The 23,873-nt window shown below is 48.0% G+C and overlaps 1 long non-coding RNA gene across 1 annotated transcript in view; it reads left to right on the forward strand.

Moving 5' to 3' along the window:
• LOC307183196 overlaps nt 1-23,560 on the forward strand; it is a 158,307-nt gene extending 134,747 nt beyond the window's left edge. Inside the window, exon 3 of the long non-coding RNA XR_013827407.1 lies at nt 23,142-23,560. This is a non-coding gene — a long non-coding RNA (uncharacterized lncRNA). The remainder of the gene's footprint in view (nt 1-23,141) is intronic.
• The last annotated feature ends 313 nt before the right edge of the window (nt 23,561-23,873 follow it).

Raw genomic sequence — 23,873 nt, forward strand, 5'->3', positions numbered from 1 at the left:
GGCTCACAGCCTAAGGACGTTTGGACGCTAAAGTCAATTCTGAGGCCATAATAAGAACTAACATTTTATGCAGCATTTGCTATGTGCTAAGCCCATGGCTAAATACTTTATGTGATGGTAGCTCATCAAATTCTCACAGTGACCCTGTGAGATAGAGCCTATCATTATTCCCATTTTATAGATAAGCAAACTGAGGTTCTAGGACACAGACAGGGTTCCAGGACTCTGACTCATAGTCCCCCTGATGTGCTGGGAAGAGACACGGGGTGCTTGTGCCCCGTTCTCTGCAGAGCAGAGGTGCGCAAAGTCAGGATGCCTGGGGACAGAGGCTGCCCCTGGCCTTGGCCTGGAACAGCAAAAAAAATTACCCTGTTCAATAAAACAAGAAGTGTGGGTTGCTCTGCCACTAGCTGGTTCTGTGACCTTGGGGGTCACTTTCCCTCTCTGGGCCTCCTTTGCCTATATAAAATGAAGGAGGTAACCTCAAATTATTTTAGGCTATAAAATCATATTATTCTAGGACTCCAGCTACCTTCAAGAATAGCCATTGTCCAGCTGATAAAACACCTTCTCCACTCTCCTTTGTGCCCCAGCCACTGCCCTCTACCCCTGCTGGCCCATATCTGTTGCAACAGAGCACTTTAATTTCCTCCTTTGGTTTCATAATTCAAGGACAGCACCACCTGCCACATTAAATCCACAGTTTCTGATGGCCTCCTTCTAAAACAAGAGATGGATAAAGGCTTCATCTGGTTATTTCATGGATGAAGCAAAAGCTGGCAAAACCACGTGGGGACAGCTTTGGCCTTGCAAGCTGCATTAATCCCCTGATCTTCTGGGGGGGCCCCAGAGCCCATTCTGTCATCTTCACCACCTACTCCGGCCAAGTCATCATCATGATGATGATGAGAGATGACATTCACAGAGGCGCTTCTGAGTCAGGCATTTTCTTAAGCGTTCTGTGGGTTCATTTATTTCATCTCTACCACATCTCTGCAAAGAAGGGGCTGATAATCACAGCCCCACTTAACAGATGCAGAAACTGAGGCCCAGGAGGCCTCAGAAACTTGCCAAAGGCTGAATTTGAACTGGCTGGGGAAATAAACGAATGCACCCAAAGATGGCCAGCCCTAGAGGAACTGGGCTTCAGAGCTGAGTGTTCTGACTTCTGCTGTTTGAGAAGTTGAGGCCACTCTCCTTTATTAAACATTCATTCAACACGTTTGTATTGAGCCGCCCACAGTGTGCCAGCTGCTGCTCTCCAGGCAGTGGGGGATAAGCCCCATGGGGGCCCGCTCTCCTAGGGCTGACCTCCTCCTGCAGGAGACGGGCCCCAAACAAGCGACTGAATATACAGACACAATCATTTTAGGAAAATACAATAGGGGGTGAGAGAGAAAGAAATGGGTGGATGGTCAGAGAAGGCCTCTTAGAGCGGAGAAATTTTGAGCGGAGACATGGGCATCCAGCCATGCCACGGGACTCCTCTGCCTTGGCATTGGGGCCTGATAATTCTTTGTTGTGGGGTCTGTCCTGTGCATTTTAGTATGTTTAGTAGCATCTCTGGCCTCTACCCACAAGATGCTGGTGGCAGCCCACTCTCTCGTGTGACAACCACAACTGTCTCGAGATGTCACCAAATGTCCCTGGAGGGTAAAATTGCCCCTGATGGAGAACTGCTGTGCCATGAGGTCAGCAAAGCAGGCAAATGGGTGGAAGGGATAGCAAAGGAGGCTGAGTATATAAGAAGCAGAAAGAAGACTGGTTTGGCTGGAGGGCAGTGGGCTCCTTAGAACTCTCCAGAAAGTCCTCATCAACACTTACAGAGTGTTACAGGAATTGCACCAGCTGGACCCAAGGACACAGCACATGCTCCAAGGTGGTCATGGTCAAGGTGCCTGGGGAAGGAGGCTGTCAGCACGGGGCTGTCCATGGTAACAGAATATTCCGGACATAAGTCCAGCAGAGAGCTCCTTGGAAGGCAGTGACCACAGAGCTGGAAGCTCTAGGGAAGGCAGTGTCTGGACCACCTCGCGAAGAGGAGATAGCAGGTGACTGAAGCCCTCACCTTCCCAGCATCCTGGCCCTTCGGTGTCCATTAGCAGCCCCCCCCCCCCGCCGCCCACCCCCTGGGCCCCATCCCCCATCGCAAGCTACTTTGGTGGATTTCTAATCACGGTGCCCCCCTAGCCTAGCCAAGGGGCTGTCATGAGACCCAGGCTTGGCTATTGAATTCTTTCTTCCTGGAATTAGAATATTGGGCAGAGAAACCCAAGGGCAGAGAATGGCTCAAGACAATTTTTCTAATGGAAATGGAACAAGGCATGTTCTTTTGTTCTGGCATATTTTTTACTCTCTCAACTCCCTAAGAAGCAATCATTTCTCTCTCTTCCAAGGCCTAGTTTTTCAGCTTTTCCTTGTAATACCCTTTCAATAGATGTATATCTAGTTAATTTACCGGAATGGGATTCTGATGCTTGAAACCGCAATTAAAATAGAAACAGTGCATTGTGAACAGAGAAAAGAGAGGGTAGATTTCTGATCCATTGCACTTGGTACTTGATATTAAATAAGTTGTGTGTCCCTCTCTCTCCTGGCTGCAACCAGGAGACTCTCCAGGGCCAGAACTATGCCTTTTCCTCTTTGTACCCACAGGGCTCTCAGCTCAGGGCTGGCTTCTTTTCTGCATTCACCATGGCTTGTAATTACTTATGTCTTTGCGGGATAATTTGTTTACTGTCATCCTCTGCCCCTATGCTGGAGGTCCCACAGAGATAGAGCATGTGTAGCCTAATCCAGCAGGGTGACCAACCATCCTGCTTTGCCTTTGTCCCAGGTGTTTCCTAGTTCTGGTCTTCCAGTGCTAGGACCAGGAAAATCCTCAGCGAATCGAGACAGTGGTCACCCCACCAGGGCCAGGCATATAGGAAGCCTTTGAGCACCATTTGTCCCTGACACTCAAGAACTACATGTTGAAATGGACCGTAGAGGCAGTCCAGCATAAGACATACTCTTTTATTCCATTCCATTTCCACACCTACTATGTGCCAGGGAACAAACTTGCCAGAAGCAGGGGATTCAAGGAAGGACGTCCCAGCAGCCACGGCGGCAAATGCAGATTGGAAGCAGATGGGAGGGGCTTGCACGTCAGGCTAAAGAATCTGGATGCAGCACAGGTGTGGCAGATCCCAGCCGATTTAGAAGCAGGTTGAAGACCTGAAAAGGGGAATAATTTAGGAGCGATGCCTCAGCAGCTCCTCCCACGCTCTCTGAGGAAGGAAGCACTCGCAGGGGCTGCCGAACAAGGGGATGAAAGCTGAGGTCGTTTTGTCATTTCTTCCGAGGATCTGGGCTGGGCAGAGAGGGGTCTTGGCTACTTCCTTTTGCAGTTGAAACATAGCCATCCAACCGCTCGGTTCAACATGCAGAAAGTCCACCCCCGGGAAACGTGAATTCATTTGTGGCTGTGTGGTGAATCACACATCTTGGCTTCTCATGGAGATCCAGAGACCGGAACTATTCCAGGAAGCCATCCTCTGGATGGATTTCACGCCTGCTCCATCAGCAGGTAAAAAGCATGGATGGGCATCCAACATACTTTGGGGGCCTGGAAATCATCAGAGAAGAACATTTTTCTAATTCAGCCCCCTAGCCTTCAGAGAGGGCTAAGAATCTTCCTAAAATGACCTAACAAGTGAGAAGCAGAGGATGGGCTGGTCGCTCCTTAGCTTTTCTCAATAAAGAACTGAATCAGGGCTTCCCTGGTGGTGAAGTGGTTAAGAATCCGCCTGCCAAGGCAGGGGACACAGGTACGAACCCTGGTCCGGGAAGATCCCACATGCCGCGGAGCAACTAAGCCCGAGCACCACAACTACTGAGCCTGCGCTCTAGAGCCCGTGAACCACAACTACTGAAGCCCACGCTCCGCAAGGAGAAGCCACCGCAATGAGAAACCCGCGCACTGCAATGAAGAGTAGCCCCCGCTCGCCACAACTAGAGAAAGCCCGCGTGCAGCAATGAAGACCCAATGCAGCCAAAAATAAATAAATAAATTGGGGAAAAAAAAAAAAAAAAAAGAACTGAATCGCATAGAAGGGAGCCCCTGGCAGACAGGAGAAAGTTCTAGAAGGTGAAGAGACAGAGAAATAAAAACACTGAATCGTGTGATTGGGAGTTTTTCCTCTTTAAATTGTTTTCAATCCTTCTTATTACACCAAGAAGACAATCTTACTGTGGTACTAATAGGTCTGTCACACCTCTCCAAATCTCTCTTTTAAATGGAAATCAAACAGGCTTCAAGAGCCCAGAGTCTTCAATGGGCAACCCTATTCCTCTAGAATTCAATAATACTGCTTTATTTTCATGATATTTCTTTTTATGAGTAGCTTCTATTTGTGGCTTTCCATTTATGGTAACGAGTACATCTCCCTTTTGAATAAATGTATTTTGAGTTTTAAATGTGAGACAAGTTCAAGAAAAATGAGGGAAAGACTAGACCCAGTGGTATACAGCTGTTGCACAATTATTGGTGGTCCTCAAATAACTCAAGCTTGAAAACAGGGGTGGAGGTCAGAGGTCCCATGACCCCAGGCCACTCACCGGAGGAGGCTCCATTCATGTCATTAAGCAAATGTCAAGCCTGAAATGTAAAAAGTGGCTCCTTAAATGAATTAGAGACAGACACTGGAAAATGCCAGGGAAGTCTTCCCGTGACCTTGAACAGACAGAAACCTCCTGAGATGGGAGAGAGTAGATCTATTTGTTTAACTTGGCAAAGGACCCTCCTGGTGGGTAAGGGGTCTCCTTTCTAAACAAAAAGATGGACAGTGAATTTATATGTTTCCTATGAAAAACCACTGAAGCAGTAATAATGGTAGGCATGGTGGTAGAAAGGCAGTAGCAGAAGCTTCTACTGCTTGGCACCCTGTGTTAAGTTCTTCTGTGTGCTTCCGAAAGCTTCTCCCTTAATGCAAGCTCCCTATAATGCTGACATTATCTGACATTTAAGGAGCAAATGCTATGTGCTGAGACCTCTTCAAAGTTCTCTATTCATTCACTTAGTCCTAACACCAGCACTAGGAGACAAGTATTATTACTCCCACTTTACAGATGAGAAAACTGAGGTGTTAAGAGGCTAAGCAGCTCCACAAGGGCATAGCTAGAACAGGGTAGAAGTAAATTCAAGCCCAGGCAGCTGGGCTCCAGAGCCTGCCCCCAACTATCACACTTCACAGAGGTGAACGAGTACAGACTTTATCTCCATTTTCCAGAGGAGGACTCAGGGCTTGGAAGGTAGAAAAATTCACCTAAGATCATGCAGCTACTGAATTGTGAAGTCAGCTAAACCACTTCCCGAGGGTAAGCAGCGTTTTCCTGAAAGCAAGTTATTTCATTAAGTAACAAATGTTTATTGAGCATCTAACATGTGGGCAAGACCCCTCTTCTTGCACACACGTGCTCTTGCACTAGCCATTTGCAGTTGGGGGTTGTAGGTCCCTCCCACCCTCCCCCAAGCAGGGAGGAGTAATTCCATGACTTCTTCCTGGGGCCTCTGGGTATCTGGTTGCATCTAAGGCAGACCTGCCCAGAGGCTCAGCTACGTGGCAAAATCAGCCAACCTGGGCAAAGGCTGTAGAAACTTGATTCTGGTCCCACTTCTAACATTTTCTGCACCTTCCAACCTCAATTTTCTCACCTGTAAAATGGAGCTCATTAAAATGGTCTGACTTAACTCACGGGGTCATTGCGAAAATCCGATGAGACGGCGTGGGCAAGAGTCTTTTCTTACTGCAGTTCCACGTAACTGGCAGCCATTGGCTCACACTGGTGAATTTTTTTTTTTTAAGAGAAATTATTGTTTGCTTCTAACTGCCAAAGTTTGGGAGCTACAGAAAAACACACAGAAACAAATAAAAAATTGTTCATTACCCCACTATCCCTTGATGATCTCTATTAACCCGTTGATGTATTTCCTTCTGGTTACATAAATATAAGTGTAAATATAATCATTGCCTGACTTAAAACCCAGTAGCATCCCACTGCAATTAGAATAAAATCCAAACCCCTTGTAAACACCTCACTTTGGTTTTCAGACTCTGCATTACCCTGCCTGTGCCTACCTCTCCCCTACCTCTTCTCTCCCTACTCACACACTATTTCTCTTCCTTTATCTTTTTTTCTAGTACTCCAACTGCATTGTCCCTCAAGGCCTTTGTTGCTCTGCCTGAAAGGCTCTTCCCCAGATCCTCATGACTAGATGTTTTTCAACATGCAGGTGGCAATCAAAATGTCAGCTCCTCAGATAATCCCTGCCTTGTTACTCACTCTAAACTCGCCCATCTTATATCTTCTTCATGGCATTGTACTACTCTCAGGAATTACCTTGTTTATTCCTGAACACAGTCTATATGCTCGTTGTCTGACTTCCCCCAAGTAATACACTAAACTTGCTCCCCTCCATACCCACAGTGCCCAGAATATTGCCTGGGACACAGCACATTAACTACTTAATAAGTGAATGAATTAGATTAATGTACTTTCAAGCTGGGATAATATTATATTAATGTTTTGCAACTTGATATTTTCATTTAATATGGTGTGACCACAATGAATTTTGTGGGTTTTTTTGTGGTACGCGGGCCTCTCACTGTTGTGGCCTCTCCCGTTGCGGAGCACAGTCTCCGGACGCGCAGGCTCAGCGGCCATGGCTCACGGGACCAGCCACTCTGCGGCATGTGGGATCTTCCCGGACCGGTGCACGAACCCGTGTCCCCTGCATCAGCAGGCGGACTCTCAACCACTGCGCCACCAGGGAAGCCCCACAATGACTTTTAATGGCAGTGTAGTATTCCATTGAAGGGATATATCATCATTTTTTTTTTACTTTATTTTGTTGAAGTATAGTGATTTACAAGGTTGTGTTAATTTTTGCCGTACAGCAAAGTGATTCAGTTATAATACATATACATTCTTTTTCATATTCTTTTCCATCATGGTTTATCACAGGACATTGAATTTAGTTCCCTGTGTTATACAGTAGGACCTTGTTGTTTATCCATTCTATATGTAATAGTTTTCATCTGCTAACCCCAAACTCCCAATCCATCCCTCCCCCACTCCCCCTTCCCCTTGGCAACCACAAATCTATTCTCTATTTTTTTTGGGGGGGGGTACATTTCTGATTCTTGTGTTTGCAAGTGATACTATTGCAACTGTCCTTGTGCACACACTGTTTTGCACACCTCTATGACCATTTCCCTGGGATTAATTCCTAGCAGTAAAATCATGGGAACAAAGGGGGCTTGCATTCATCCTCTTGATATACATTGCCAGACTGGCTTGAAGAAAAGCTGTACCATCTCTGAGTTTGCTTTGGTGACCCTTAGCATTTGTTCTTCTTAGCGGAATCTTCTGAAGGCAAAGGGAATGTCATTATCTCCTTACCTAAGGTTGAGGCCACTGGGCAAGACAGGTGATGTCTACGGACTCTGCAGAAACCTCCTTCCTTTTCAACAACAGGTACACCTTCGAGCACTGCTGCCTAGGCCCAGCACGCGATTTGTAGGCATCCTCTAAGCAGTGATGCTCTAAGGCTAGAAATCACTTCAGCTGGGCTTGAGGTGTTTATCATTCTGGAAACCGATGACAGCCTGCCCCAGACAGATTCTGTCCCAACTGGATATTCCTCCTTTTGCTTCCAAAACACGCCTTGGGCTCGGCCAGCTGGCCTCTCGCTGAACACTGCCCATACCTGGCCAAGTCCTGTGTGCTTCTGCTCACCTGCTTTCTCTATACCCTCCTCCATCTCCTTTCTCAAGGTCTAGTGCTACTCCCCGTGCCCAACTTCTAGGAAGTCCCTCAGGGAGCCCCTCCCAGCCCACAACTGTGATTACTCTGATGGCCAGTCTCTCCTCTGGCATTTCATCATCTCACTGCCCTGTGCTGTCTAGTTACCTTTGTGCCTGAATAAGTTGAAATCTCCAACTGAGGGTTTTTCTCCCTCTGGGATCTGGTCCATTGTAGAATAGTCAGGACCTTTGGAAGAGTCAGGCCTGGGATGGAGCCTCGGCTCTGCTACCTACTAGCTCTGTGCCTTTGGATGACATACTGAATCCTTCTGAGCCTCAGTTTTCCCAACTATAAAATGGCATTATAATAGTACCGATCTGAAAGAGTTGCTCTGAGACTCCGATACTAAGTACTTCGCAAAGTGCCTGACACAGAACAGTTGCTAAAAACAATGGAAAAATAGGAATGTTTATCTTCATTTCATTTGTCTCTACCTCCACAGAGGCTGAACCAGTGACATGAACAATGTTAAAGGACACATTTGTGGATGGAATGAACATATATCATATAAGAATTCACTGTGTGTGTATTTACCTTACGAAACAGCACCCAGGGGGACCAGAACCAGCCATCTCAGGGGCAAAACCAGGAGAAAGGAATCTCTGTCATTAGCTGACTTCTTGCTAAGACCTGGGTCCAGCGCTCTCTTGAGAGTGAAGATACGTTATCTGATTTAATCCCCACACCAACCTGACAGGAAGACATTTTTAGATCTCTCTGATAACAAAACCTACCCTTTTCGGACCATCTACTGTGTGCTAAACCTAGGCAAGACACTTGTAAAAAATGTTATTTCATTGAAACCCTCACACTATCTTAATGAGATGAGGATTATTATTCCTGAAGATGAAACAGGGTCAGAAAGTTTAAGTAGACTGTCCAAGGGCTGACGGGTAGTAAGAGAAGAGGATGAACCAGGATTTGAAAAACAAAACAAAAACAAAACAAAAACCCATTACCACCACCCTCCAAAAAACTAGAAACTTCTGCTACACCACCTGACTTATTGACATTCTCACAGAACAGAGCTCTACATTCAGTTGGCACTTAATAGGAAGGGGGTTGCAGTCGCGTGGTGATCTTGGACCTTCTAACAGATGCTTCAAAGAGAGCAGTTTCTATTTCCAGTGCCCACCACGATCTCCAGGGAGGTTGCTCCCCGCCCCCTCCTCTGCCTATGTTCTTGTTTTTCTCCAGGCCCTATGACTCAGCACTCAGCTCCAGATGGCTTCCTGCATTTCCAGCCTTGTTGGCTGGGCTGCCGAGGCCCTGGTGCAGTAAACTAAAACCAAAAACATGTTACAACTAAGAATGGAAACCCTCTCTTCTCTGCCCTCTAATATGAAGACCGTGGGGTCCACGACTCATGGTGGTTGGTCCCTCTAAGGCCTTCCCTTACAGTGTTCATCCCTTCAAGCCCCGATACCACCACCACACTCCAGCCCAGGGCATCCTTGATGCCTTGAAGATGGCATCCAGGGGCCAACCTGGGGGCCAGGTTCTGCCACCGCTTTGGTGGATTGACCTCAGAAAATTTTCCTTCTGAGCCTCAATGATCAGATGGGGACACTGATATTGCCTGCCTGTGAGGAGTGTAGGGTTAGGGTTGCCAGAAAAAATACAGAATGTCCAGTGCTATAAACTGAATCCTTGTGTCTCATCAAAATTCATGTGCTAGGGCTTCCCTGGTGGCGCAGTGGTTAAGAGTCCACCTGCCGATGCAGGGGACGCGGGTTCGTGCCCCGGTCCGGGAAGATCCCACATGCCGCGGAGCGGCTGGGCCCGTGAGCCATGGCCGCTGAGCCTGCGCGTCCGGAGCCTGTGCTCCGCAACGGGAGAGGCCACAACGGTGAGAGGCCCGCGTATGGCAAAAAAGAAAAAAAGAATTAATGTGCTAAATCCTAATGCCCAATGTGATGGTATTAAGAAGTGGGGCCTTTGGAAGGTCATGAGGTCAGAGGCTTCCTGAATGCGATGAGTCCTGATAAAAGTGACCCCAGGGAGCTCCCTTGTTCTTTCCACGTGAGGACACAGGAGAAGATGGCCATCTGTGAACCCGGAAAAGGGTTCTAACCAGACACCAAATCTGCCAGTGTCTTGATCTTGGATTTCTCAGCCTCCAGAACTATCAGAAATACACGTTTGTTTTTAAGCCACCTAGTCTATTGGTATTTTGTTATAGCAGCCCTAATGCACTAAGACACCCAGTTAAGTTTGAATTCCAAATAGACAAAGATTTTTTTTTTAGTGTAAGTATGTTTCAGATATCGTGTTCAGCTTTAACTAAGGTGTCCCGTACCTTCATTAGCTAAATTTAGCAAGTCTATGTGGCATATGGAGTGAGGTGACAAATGTGAAAGTTCTTTGTCACCTGTCAAGAGCAGTACACTTAATAACGTCTTTACCATGAGACATGTGCATATCAAGCCCTGGGCCACCAGCTTGGTCTGGAGAATAGAACAAATAGTCTTACCATCAGGTAATGGAGAATTCGTACCCCCTCAGCCTGTGAATTGGGAAACCTGGGTCTTGTTTGTCAATCGACTGGTCTGTGGACAGTTCACCTCTGGGGCTTCAATGCTTCCATCTTTAATTCTCCCAAATACTGGAATGAGAAACTTTAGGAAAATAGGTACCCGGAACTCTCTTTATGGCTGATGGATTGGCACATGTCTGGACCAAATCTCCTTTTGACTATAGGGTTGAAGAAGAAAAAAACAGCATGACTTACAAGTGAATTATGCAGTGAAGGATGGATTTAGCTCCAAGAGCACTGCTTAACATAGAAGAACAAAAGGAAACAACTAGTATACCGTATAGAGACTACTTGTTTATTTAGGGCTTTGGGTGTCTCCTCCTACCAGAATTTTGAGGGGATAGATTTTTTCTGTTTTGTTCCCCAGTACTTAGAAGAGTGCCAGGCCCAGGCAGTGTGGACTATTTGATTACCTGAAACCAGTTCAGCTAGCTACATTAAAGACAAATAAACGTCATAATCCATGGGGAAGGAGCTTTTCTGAGACCAGTCATCCACCCTTCCTTGCTCAGGAGATGATATTCATGGCCCCACGTGGCCCCAAGTTTATTTTTGTTTGTTGGTTTTTTGTTTTGTTTTGTTTTTATTTTTTGGCAGCACCACGCAGCTTGTGGGATCTTAATTCCCTGACCAGGGATCGAACCTGGGCCCTCGGCAGTGAGCGCACGGAGCTCTAACAACTGGACCACTGCGCGGAGCCCTAACAACTGGACCACCAGGAAATTCCTGGCCCCAAGATTTTTTGTTTTTGTTTTTTAAGGAACTCATTTTTAAAATAGATATTTATTTATTTATTTTTGTCTGCATTGGGTCTTCATTGCTGCCTGCAGGCTTTCTCTAGTTGCGGCGAGCGGGGGCTGCTCTTCGTTGCGGTGCGTGGACTTCTCATTGCGGTGGCTTCTCTTGTTGTGGAGCACGGGCTCTAGGCGCACGGGCTTCAGTAGCTGCGGCACGCAGGCTCAGTAGTTGTGCCTGGTGGGCTCTAGAGCACAGGCTCAGTAGTTGTGGCTCAGGGGCTTAGTTGCTCCATGGCAAGTGGGATCTTTCCGGACCAGGGCTCGAACTCGTGTCCCCTTCACTGGCAGGTGGATTCTTAACCACTGCACCACCAGGGAGGTTCCAGGTCCCAAGATTTTGGAGCAATTTTTACCACCTGTCAACAAAATCTCCCCTAATCAGTGACCAACTCAAGTGTCCAATGACTAGGGCCCAAGGGTTGGGTTGCCTGGTCTGCATTCCCCCAAACTCCTCAAAGATCTGCCTCCATGTTTGTTTGCTTGTTTTAAAATAGATTTGTTATTGGCTACCAAGACACTAATGAATGCCCAGTACCCAGTGAGTATTTGGATTCCATGACCAGCTGGCTCCACCAATAAAGGAAGGGCAGGCTGAACTCAGGAATTCCTTAGCATTCAGAAAGTCATCTTGGAATTTGTCTCTTACAAGCAACTCTCCAAAAGGGGGCCTGATATTGTTGGGGACTTGGGAGTGGCTCACTGATTCTTGCAGCTGCATTTAGGTCCTCTCAGCTCGGTGTGGTCCTTCATTCAGCTCTACATGAACTGTCACTATGTCAGCATTCTCCCCCTTAGTTCTCAAAGCTGCTCCCCCATCTCCTTTCTTGTCACCTGCCCTAATCCAGGCTTCCCCACCTGTCTCAGGACTTGCAGGCTTTCCTCCTCAAATCCATCTTCCCCACCGCCCCAGAATGATCCTTTAGTAAACCAAATGTCAGCTGCGGTCAGCTTATCCCTTATCTCCCATTCTATAAAATTCAGGAAGCCTGATGCTCTCCCTAAAACGTTTCTTTGTGGGAGATAGGGGGACACCGGGGTTATACTCTCATGGCCACTTCTGGCTTTGAATACCTGCCTCCATTGAATTCGCCCCGGATAGGAACTGAATACCTTGCACACGCATGGATGCCATCCAATCATAGATCACATCAACCCAGCTGTGGCTTTGGCCCTTCTCCCTATGTCCCAACGCCCAAAACTCATACCAGTCATTTTTGTGAGCATTATACTTTTCCGAATTTTTCTGGATGGAGAAATTTATGTCAGCAAAGCATCAACTTAAGTGTTTTTAATTATGTACTTTGAAATAAATATGAAATACATGAATTCATTCTCTTCATTAAAAAAAAAAAAGTTAAAGCATCAGAGATAAAGCTAATTAGATGGAACAGGAAGGTGGAGGAACATGATTTCTCAACATCACCACCGAGTCCCCATCCAGCCCTGGACTGCTTACCTCTTGGACTTCCTATTGCGAGATACAAACTCCTACACACTAGGCTACTGTGAGCCAGGTTCTTGGCTCCTTGCAGTAACACACTCGTATCTGACACATTCCTCATCTGGCACTGAACCTGCTGCATCTCATCAATTTCTAGCCTCTTACCCATATTTGCTTTTCTACCTAGCATTTCGTCACTAGCTGAAGATATACTATTTCTTCATGGTTTACAAGTTTGCTGTTTTCCCATAAGAACGTTGGCTCCCGGGAGGAAGGAGCTGGTCTTGCTGCCATGGTGTCCCTAGGGTCTAACACAATACTTGGCATATAATAGGTGCTCCATACGTCTTTGTCAAATAAATGGGTGAATACAAATTTGATCATGTCCCTCCATGTTTAGAAGATAAAATCCAAACTGCTCAGATGGGCAATCAAGTCCATTTCTGCCCTGGACTCTGCCTGTCCTACCTGCCTTGTCCCAAACCACACTTTTTGCTGCTGCCTCTGTCTGCACTGTCTGCTGAGCCTTTGCCCAGGCTGCACACACACATTATTGAGCACCTACTCTATGTCAGGCACTCTTTTAGGTCGAGGCGAGAACTCAATGAACCAGACAAATAGAGTTTCTGTCCCTGAGGAGTCCAGCAGAAAGGACGGACGTTGGCCAAGTAGCTACAGTGTGGCCAGTCTTAATAAAAGGGGGGATAAGGGAATTATGAGAGCTCCTCAATCTCTAGGCAGCAAACTCCTATTCATCCTTTAAAGCCCAGTTCCAATGTTACCTCCTCTAGGAGGCCTTTTCCATGTCTCTGGCCTGAGGTAGGTGTTCCCCATAGACACTTGCTACATAGCCCAATCCACAGAACTCAGTACACTTTATTGTCTTTTCCACCTCCTTGTGTGTCTCTCCAGCCAGCCTAGGAGCCCTGTCTTACTGCTTTCTGTATCCCCCAGGTCCAGTGCAGGGCTCATTATGGACGTTTTTATGAGTTCAGCAACTGACCTGTCCCTTCCTTGGCCTGCCCCCATCCTCCCCAGCCCCCTTTCCCTTGCTCAAGTTTCAGGCTGCCTTGGTCTCTCCTTTCCACACTCAGCTCTCCAGGCATTTCTTCATCTTGTTCTGAATTAACCCTTCCTCTCCTGAGGGAAACTGCAGATTGGGGAAGTACCAACTTCCTCTTGGGCTGTCTAAGCAAAGTTTAGGTAAAAGGCCAAGAAAGATCACCCTACCTAATAGTGATTGATTTTATGCTTTTGTTTCCCTTTATTCCTCAGGCTAAGCCCCACTTGCCCTCCTCCCCTTCCTTGTCTTGCGTTGTCACCCAACTATACTCTCTTCCCAGAATGCACCAGATTTCTCATGCCTCTGCACTGCCACACATGCTGTTCCCTCAGCCAGGAATGCTGTTCCCCTACCACTCCTTCTTAATGAAAGCAACGACACCCTTTGAAGCCCAGTTCATGTGTTAGCTCCTCAATATGGCTTCTCCGATCCCCCCTCTCCGATCCCCAAGCAAAATGAATTGTTCCCATGGTGTTCTATGCTTCCTTGGCTATGACCTCATCCCAGGACATCTTAGAGGTTTGTCCATAGTACACTTACTCTCAGACAGCGAACTTCTCACCATCTGGATCAGTGCCAAGTCTGCGCCCAACCCCTCTTTGTCCTGCAAGTGTTCAGTTGAGGGCTTGGCAGCCTCAAAACCAAATAAATGATTGTTGCTTTGTGTGGATGAGGTCTCAGACAGCGGGTGAGAAGGAGCGGCTACCCCTTCTGGTAATAGCACCTGGATTGGTCCCTGAGGAATCATCTCCCCCCCTTTCCACCCATCTGGTTTGGGTGGTACTGATCAAGTCTCAGGGCAGAGCATATGATCCAAGGCAGCCCAATCAGAGAGCACAGCTGACCTCAGTGCTTGCCCAGCGCCGGTTAGGCCATCCAAGCATGGCCAGTCAGAGCATGGCAGCAAAATTAAAGATAAGTATTGAAATTGGGGGAAAGGAAAACGAAGGCAGAAGAAAAATGATACACCAAAAGTAGAGTCAGTGCCCCTAGAAAGTGTCCATGAAGTCCAGGATATCTGACAGTCTGGCTACTCGTGGCTCTGTGCTTCCAAAGGACCGAAGTGTTCCTACCCTAAAAATCTGTGTGGGAGAAACAAGGTCCATCTAGAGTTCAACTAATCAGGATGAGGCTGTGGTCAAAGAGCATGCACTTTGGAGTCAGACCATCTGAGTCTGAATCTTAGCCCTGCTGTTTGCTAGCTGTCCTTTATCTCTCTGACCCTGGGTCTTTTCATCAGGAGGAGGAGAAAGAGGAGAATATCAACTGGCAGGGTCACTGTAATAAGTAGGAAGTGCATGTAGGTAGCAGTTATTCAACTACTACTGTTATCCTATTGTCATTATTGGTTGGTGGTCTGGTACAATAATCCAGGGTAGGGATACCAAGGCCAACGACAAGGCTTAAGCTAGGACTTAGAGAGTAAAAACAGAAGATAGAATAAATATTATCCGGGTGGTGTTAGAAATCTTTTGTTTGCAAATGACAAAAACCCAACTTTAAAACATGCATAAGCAAAGGGGAAAGTATTAGTTCCCGTAGCTGAAAAGCGAGAGGTACATTTTGAGTTTCACAGATGGCTGCAAGGCTGGGTGTCCTGCTTGCACGCTCTCTCGATCCCGCTTGTCTCTGGGGTGACCTCATTCTCAGGCGACCTCCATGCATGCGGAGGCTGTAGTTGCTACAAGCATCTAGCAATCCCTGTAGGAAAAAAAGGAACGTCTCTTTCCCAGCATTCCTGGTGAATATCTTGGAACTGAGTCTCACTGGTTATGGGTCCACCATGTTCCCATCCTAGAGCCAATCAAGGGCCAGAGAGAATGCTCTGATTGGCTACGCCCGGGCCATGAGACCAGACTTAGTGTTTGGGAGGAGGAAAGAATCCAACTTCGCCCCGGCTGAGGGGGAAGCGGGTCTCCACGGAACACTGGGGTGCTGTCACCCAAAGAAAGGGGGATATGCTGGGAAAAAACCCCAAAACAACAGCTGTGCTCTACAGAAGGAGATTAGTAGGGCCCCAGCAAGGATTAGACGTGGAAGCCCAGAGAATCAACAAGCTCAATGCTAACTGGGCAGTTTTGAGCCTGCGGCCCCCGACTTTGGTCCCCCACTGGCATCAGGAACATGACTCAGCGAGGCTGCCACAGATGGCGTTTTGCAACTGACCTTTCCCCTCCTCCCCAGCCCTGAGTTGGTGTGTCCCAGCTGGACCCAGCTCCTGCCTGGAAATGCCCCCTGCCTGGGCCTCTGCCAGTTCCTGGGAGAGGGAGGGTCTCTGGCCTCCTCACCCCAGCGCTCCCATTTCACCCTTCCTCCTTGCCCTGGGGCAAAGTCTGGGGATTGTTGAGAAAACGGTCAACCGCCACCTTGCACTTTGGCTGCGCAGCACGTGGCCAGTGCTGTGTGGCTCCCCTGCCCCCAGCCAAGCAGGGGAGAGACCAGGACTGCTTTGCAGATGCCCCAGTGCCCAGAGACAAGCATGGTCAAGGGCTTCTCAGCCTCCAGAGTGATAAAATGGGGATAATAATAACTGTCCCAATCAGTCCTCGGTCAGTAAATAGCAGATAAGGTCACACTGAGAGCACAGCCTTTGGGGGGGGGGGGGCTCCTGCCCTCAGTTGACCTTTCCTGAGCACCTCGAGCATCCCAGGCTTGAGTTGTTTAGTAGGATAGAGAGGACAATTAAATCCAGTCCCTGCCCCCAAGTTGCTCGGGACTTAGTTACTCTAGGAGACAGACAGGTAGCAATCAGCCCACAGTATAGAGTCCTTTTATAGAAGGAAGCACCAGGGGCTTGGGCAATACACAGGAGGCAAAGAGGAGACAGCCTGGGGGCAACTGGGAGGGGCCAGGCCAGGGGGACAGGGATTGAGCTGACTTCCAAATGAGAACTTGCCGGCTGGTTGGAGAAAGGAGGGAAAGGGCATCCCGAGGCAAGAAGCATGTGCAAAAGCAAAAGTTGCTTAGGAAGCTGTTAGTGGAGCCCAGGGCACAGGGAGTGGAGATGGGAAGAGAGGAAATTGGAGCAGCAGATGGGACCAGTGTTTAGAAGTTCTAAATGGGGGAGAGGTCAGGTCTGATAGAGACCTCTGGTTCAGGTCTTTTCATCAGAAACAATTAAACAGAAGCGCTGGCAGAGTAAAGGTCTCCTTTCCATAGGGAATTGACTTAGCGAAGATTTGGGGCTCCCGGGGAAACATACAGGGAAGCCTGACTTCCCAAGAAAGCCCATCCCAGCCTCTTATATCCATTGGCACGTCTGGTGCCAGTTTTTATTTCCTACATGGTCACCCCCATCAATCAGTCTCCTTCCTGAGAAGTCACAGGATGACTGGACCGTAGCAGTAGTCAGAAGGAGACGGCACATGGCTCCTGCCCACCCCAGCTGGCCAAGTCAAGCAGCCAGGCAGATGCCCAGCCAGCAAAGCCTGCATGTGCTGAAGAGGGCTTACGGGAGGGCCTTCTCTTTCTGTCCCCTTGTTTTGTCATTTCAAAGTTAAATTGCTGTTTGTCTGGGAAAGGCGAAAGACCTTGGCCATCTGTTCCTGGCTGTGTGACCTTGGCCAAAGCCTGTGAGCCCGAGCTTCCTGAGCTGAAAAGGTGATGGGAAGGGGCCCTAGATTCAACGCGCCTGTGTGAGGGGGAGGCTGCCACGCTCACTCCCTTCTCCCAACTCCCTCCTTCGGGAAGCCTGGGGGTCTCCTCTCCCCACTCAGACCATTGACCCTGTCACTGTGCAGCTGGGGAGACTGAGGTCCAGAGCGTTACGGGACTGACTCAAGATCTCACCTGGAAATAAGAAAACCAAGAACCTGATGTTTTTTTTTCCTCTCCTTTCCCCCACCAGACCACGCTGGAGGCACTGGGTAGCAGCGTACACTCCAGGCAGAGATTCACCCCAGATCACAAACCATAGTCTACATATTTCAAAAGTCCTACACCAAGTTAATGAACAACTAAAATGTGTTTTACCGCCTAATGCGACAGGGCTTCCTAATGACCTGGCATTGGGCCTAACTGAAGTTTTACAGCAGAACATGGCAGCCGCCTTCCCATCCTCCATGTTTTCTTGTGCTGTAAGGGGGCAAGTAGCCCACACAGTGCCCCCAACCCCCGCCCAGCAAGCAGCACCCACTGGCCACCCAAGAGAAGATGGAATGGGGGAGAGGCCTGCAGACACCTGGGAAGTGGGCTGGGACATTTAACCGGGAATCCCAGAGTCCCGGGAACCCAGAGTCCCACTTGGAGGGGAGATGCATGGCCTCCAACTGGGCACATCCCCTCGTTGGTGGGGATGGTGGGCCCATCCCAGGTGGGCCAGGCTTCATTACATGCCTGTTTACAGCCTGGTTGGTTCTCCCAAGCCAGGCCTGTAATCAGGATTTTTAAAGAAAATAAGTGAATTAGGCAAATGGAGAGGCCAGAGGGTTCCTTGAGTTCTGCAGGGCTGGGGACAGTCCTGGTGAGGACAGATAAGGATGGAGGACGAAGGGAGGGGAGGAGAGGAGATGGGGGGAGGGGCACAGGAGGAAGAGCGGAATCATTATTACCATTTGGTGACTCTTACCAAAACTTTTATATAGATTTGCTCAGTGATTTAAGGATTTCACAGAGCAGTAAAATTCTCTCCTTTCCAATGCCTGATTTTGGGAGCTGAAAAATGAGTGAGTTGCTCATTTTTAATTTTGTCAAGGAAACACATTAAAAAAACAAATATCCATTCAATTGTTTATTCATCTGACAAATACTTATTGAGGGTCCGCTATGTGTCAGGCGCTATTTCAGGGTTAGTGTGATATAGCTGTGAATGAAATAGACAAAAATCCCTGTCCTCCTGGGGAAAGTCAGACAATGGACCAAAACAGGAAATAAATAATAGGTCCGATGGTGGTAAGTATCACATGGAGGAAAGACAAGGCAGGGAAGTGGATAGGGCACACCACAATGGGCTGTAATTTTAAACAGGGGTCAGGGAAGGTGTCCTTGAGAAGGAGACCTTTGAATAAAGTTCTGAAGCTGGTGAGGGAGTGAGTCTTGTGGGTGGACAGGTGGTTGGGTTAAGGATTCCAGGCAGAACGGATGAAGAACAAAGGCCCTTAGCCCTTTCAACAGCAAAATAATAAAAATAGAGGAAAGATATAATCTCAGAATAAAGGCCAATGCTTCTTAAGGGAGGGCAGTTGGAAACCTATTATGGTGATAAATATCACCACATCACTATCTATGTCTATTTCTCTATCTACATAACACAGAGAGAGATCTATAGATACGGATACATATATGTATATTCATTGTCATTATTTTTCTCGTTATGTCGAGCAAGAGTAAAAAACTTGTCCCGAGTCAGCATTTGTCTTCAGATTGACACATGGCAATGTATTGTTTGCATTTTTTAAGTGAGGAATCTGAGCTTCGGAGAGGGAGATGGGCTTGCCCAGGGTCATAGCAGCTGGTACCCACAAGGTCAGTATTTTACCTAGACCCAGAGGCTGTGCTCTTAACCATGAGGCGCGCTGGCCTGCTTTGCAGCCATACCTCCTGACCCCAGCCCCAGGGCTCCACAGGTGCTGATTAAGAGAACAGCTTGGCCATCTGGCTGAACCTGATTTTTGTTCCTTTTCTTCCCCAAACTGTGGGCCCAGGAAGTTGGGGAGGTATGGCTGGCAGGACGGAGGGTTGGTGGGTAGGGCCACAAACTTTGCTCCTTTCTCGGTATCAGTGGGCAGCTCCCTGGCACTGGGCCTGCTGGGGCCTTTGTGTTGGCATTTGCCCCGATCAGGAAGTCTATTATGCTGGCCGGGTGTGGCCTAGGACACAGCATTGCTTCAAACCAATTCATGCCAGTGAGCATGTTCCAGGCACCTGGTCAGGGCCCCACTCCATGTTGGAAACTTTTTTTTTTAATTTATTTTTTGGCTACGTTGGGTCTTCTCCGCTGCATGTGGGCTTTCTCTAGTTGTGGCGAGCCGGGGCTACTCTTCATTGTGGTGCGCAGGCTCTAGGCGCGCTAGCTTTGGTAGTTGTGGCGCGCGGGCTCATAGTTGTGGCTCGCGGGCTCTAGAGCACAGGCTCAGTCGTTGTGGCACACAGGCTTAGTGGTTCCGTGGCATGTGGGATCTTCCCGGACCGGGGCTCGAACCCGTGTCCCCTGCATTGGCAAGCGGATTCTTAACAGCTGTGCCACCAGGGAAGTCCCTATGCTGGGAATTTTGTAGGCCATCTCACTGAAATGAATCCTCTCCACAGCAGTGAAATGTTCATTCAGTCATTCAGACCTTCACTCCGCCAGAGCTTACGGAATGCCGTTTCACTCCGGTCTGAGCCTCAAAGGCGTGCCAGATATTGTGCTCTGCACTTGTATTCTTATTTAAGGAACTATTAATTAACCTATCTATGAAACCAGAAACAGAATCATGGGCATAGAGAACAGACTGCTGGTTGCCAAGGGAGGGGTTTGCGGGAGGGATGGAGTGGGAGTTTGGGGTTAGCAGATGTTAAGCTTTCATATATAGAATGGATAAACAACAAGGTCCTACTGTACAGCACGGAGAACTATATTCAGTATCCTATGATAAACCATAATGGAAAAGAATATATATATGTATAATTGAATCACTTTGCTGTACAGCAGTAATTAACACAACATTGTAAATCAACAGTACTTCAATTAAAAAATAATTTTACAAAATAATGAAGTATTAAATCAGAGCATGATATAGGGAGAGATTCTTTGGGGTGAGTGGAGGGGTTTATTCAGATTGGAGGAGACCTGGAGAGGTTTTGAGAGGGAGTGAGATCTGGGCTGGGTCCTGCAAAGCCGGGGCCTTGGAAAGTTTAGGTGGAGAAAAGCATTCAGGCAGCGGGAATGGCCCAAGCAAAGCCTGGGCAGCCAAATAAAGAAGGGTGAGTTTGAAAACCAAGAGGTGAGCCTCTGGAATGGGATTTCCCTGCAGGACAGTGCAAAGAGAAGTGGTTAGTCGGAGAGGAGGCTGGGAAAGAAGGTTCCCCCGCTGGTCTCCGTGTGCCCTTGGGCCAGTCACTTACATCCCTGACTCTGTTTGCTGTCCTGTAAATCACGGTTCATTATCCTCATCCCACCTGCCTTACAGGGAAGTTTTGAAGGTCTAGGGGACCTTATAGATTTTGCTATGCAGAGAAAGAGGTCACTTGCTTTCTTTGGCTTTCCTTTAAGTTCCCGCAACCCCTGTTTTAGCCTCTGTCCCGTTGGGCACGTGGGACCTCAATAGTGTCCTCAGGGCTGGTCTCCAGCCATAGCTCACCAGGCCCCTGAGGAGCTCCTGGAGGTCAGGGGTGTGTCCTGCCCATCTGCATCCCTGGGGCCCACACATGGCCTGTGCATGAGGTAGGTGGTCAGAGCCATGGGGTCAGCCTCACCCCAGTCTGAGTCCCCAGTCAGATACAGATTGCCTGTGTGACTCCCAGGGAGTCACTTCCATCTCTGAGCCTCAGTTTCCTCCTTGGTGAAATGGGAGTGATAACAGGTGAGACTGAATGGGCAGTGGCTGGCGAGGCTTCCTGGCTGACCCATCCCAGTGAGTCCTCCAGGACGGGCTGCGGTCACTGGTGTACACCAGGGCCCTCACCACCTTTCCCAGGAAATCCAGGGTCCAAGAAGGCTTTGCTGGTCCAACTCACAGGACTGTGAAGGCAGGAGGGGATCCCGCCTGACGGTCACTCCAGTCATCCTCTTGTTCGTTAACTGAGTCACTCACTCACTCATTCCCTTCCACAGATGTTTACTGAGTACCTTCAAAACACCCAGCACAGCACTAGGTGCTTTGCTGATGCAAAATGTGTAAGACAAGCTTTCTAAGCTCAAGAGAGAACATAAAAGAGAATTGAAACTAGCCAGCAGTATATAACTCTGTGCCCCCTGGATGGAGCAGGCAGTGGTCTTTTGAGTTGAGAGACAGGAAAAGACACAGAAACTGGGAGTTGGGGGTGTGACAGGGGCACGCCTTAGGGAAGACCTCCCAGAGGCGGTGGCCTGCGGCAGGGTCTGTGGAACTCACATGGGCGGGGAGAAGGGGGCATTCCAGGTAAAGGGAACTACTCACTGAGCAAAGGTACAGAGGAAGGAACACCTGCTTGGCTGGATGGAACGGGTGGAATCTGGTTAGACAGGTGGCTGGGGTTAGGCCGCAAAGGGCCAGGAGGCTGAATACTTCCTGGAGTCTGGGAGTCCAGTCTGTTGACAGGATGAGGCTGTGATGTCATCAAACTCACAGGCTCCTGGGAGGTGGTTTGGTGGCCGGGTCAGCTATGGCTCCCCTCCATGCCCTTTCGGGCTCCTGCCCACTGGATAGGGACTGGTAGGAAGAAAACGGTTATTTTTGGATCAGCCTCTGCTTCCAGTTCGTATGCGACCTCAAGGAGCTCACGGTGTTTCTTAGAGCCTCGTTTTCTAAACATAAAATTGGAACGACTGGGCCAGATGATCTCAATTGCCTTTCCAGCTCTGGGACTCTAAATCCTCTGACTGTTGATTCCAGACACACGTGTCACTGCAAAGCTACCCATCCAGTTTCTTGGCAATCACCCTCCCCACCAGCCAGCGGCCTAGGCTGCCATGTTTGTGCCACGTGACCTCTCCCCACTGGCCAAGCTAATTGGAGCAGATTCTAAAAGATTCCTGACCCTAAAGAGACATACTCCATCCATACTCCATAGCAATCAGATTGATCCTTTGGAGAATTTAAACCAAGATATCCAGGTCCTGGATCAATTAGATAGGGTTAGTCTATACATGCAATATTCTGAAGAAAAATAACTAATATTTGTTGCACACTTGTTCCCCTGTGCCCTTTATTTCATTCTCACATCACCCTGCAAAGTAGGCTGTGTTAGTATCCCCATTTTACAGATGGAGAAACTGAGTTCCAGTGAAGTACGATACTTGTCATGTTATGGCATGCAGCTGGTAAAGATACATTCCAATTTTCCAGGAAAAAAAAATTCAATATATTTTTCCTCATACATATATTGAAAATAATTGTAAGGTATTTGTAGAAGAAACCATTTCATTTTGTTCATGTAAATACAATATATTGTATACTGAAATTCCAGTAAAAAATTCCAAGTAAGTTCTATTTATTCTGAAATAAAGCATTTCTTGGAACTGGCACAAAGGATAAAGAATGTAAGAAATGAATTCAACATGGGCTTTGTATACTGGGGAGGACTTCCACCAAGATCATGTGACCATATGCCATTAGGTCTATCTGTCATTTTAAGTCTTCATTATGGGCCTTTATTAATAATATAGACACATTGGCTATATTCAGTGGGGAGGGGAGAAGGAGGTATGTGGATGTAGAATTTGTCTACATTGCTGCCATTTGTCTATAATGTTACTCCATTGGCAGAGGCAGTAACAAAATTCCATAGATAGGATGTGACCTGGGTCTTTATCGTTTCATGCTCCTGTCTCCCCAGGGCATGATGGAGAGCTGGACCAGAGCTTGAAGCAGGAAGAGAAAACCTGCAGACAGTATGGCTCTGCCAGGGAAAGTGGATCACATGATCAGAGAAGCTGCCCCAAGCATGGAGCCACAGAAGCATGTGGAAAGAAGGCTCTGGCTCCCCTGAAGCCGAGCGCATTTCCTACAGCCCAAGCCTGTCAGGCTGCTCTCTATCTTGATGATTGGCTCCCTTTTCCAAGTAAAAGTCTGTTCCTAGCAACCAGACAATTCCTGATGAAAACCTCAGTGTTATGATTATGTCCTGTTAATAAATGTTACAGGGTATGAATCCATAAACTTGTCTGTGCAAGAAATGTTGCATTATTGTATTTCCTTGAAATCCAGTTAAATCTGACCCTGAGTCCACATTCTTGCCAAGGTGACTGGAAATTTGGTCTCAGTTGTTATTGAGGTGAGGGGAACCCTCTTCTTTAGGGCAGCTCACAAAATGGTAGACTCCCATCTGAGATGGGTCTTCAGGGCATGTTTCCAGCTGTGGTTCATTGTCCTTCCTGTGTGTCCCCCTTTTGGAAGGCATCCCTGCTACTGCTATACCAGGGTCTGGCCTCCATAAGTTAAATGACCCCCTCCCCGGCTGCCTCCACTGACACGGCTGATCTCCGCTCCCTTCCCTGTCTTGGGGAATCTCCGCTGTCTCATTGCACTCAAAGGCCCTTGGCTCTCTCTTCCCTGTAGGATAATAACC

Source organism: Stenella coeruleoalba (genome assembly GCF_951394435.1).
Source record: "Stenella coeruleoalba genome assembly, chromosome: 3".
Taxonomy (NCBI): domain Eukaryota; kingdom Metazoa; phylum Chordata; class Mammalia; order Artiodactyla; family Delphinidae; genus Stenella; species Stenella coeruleoalba.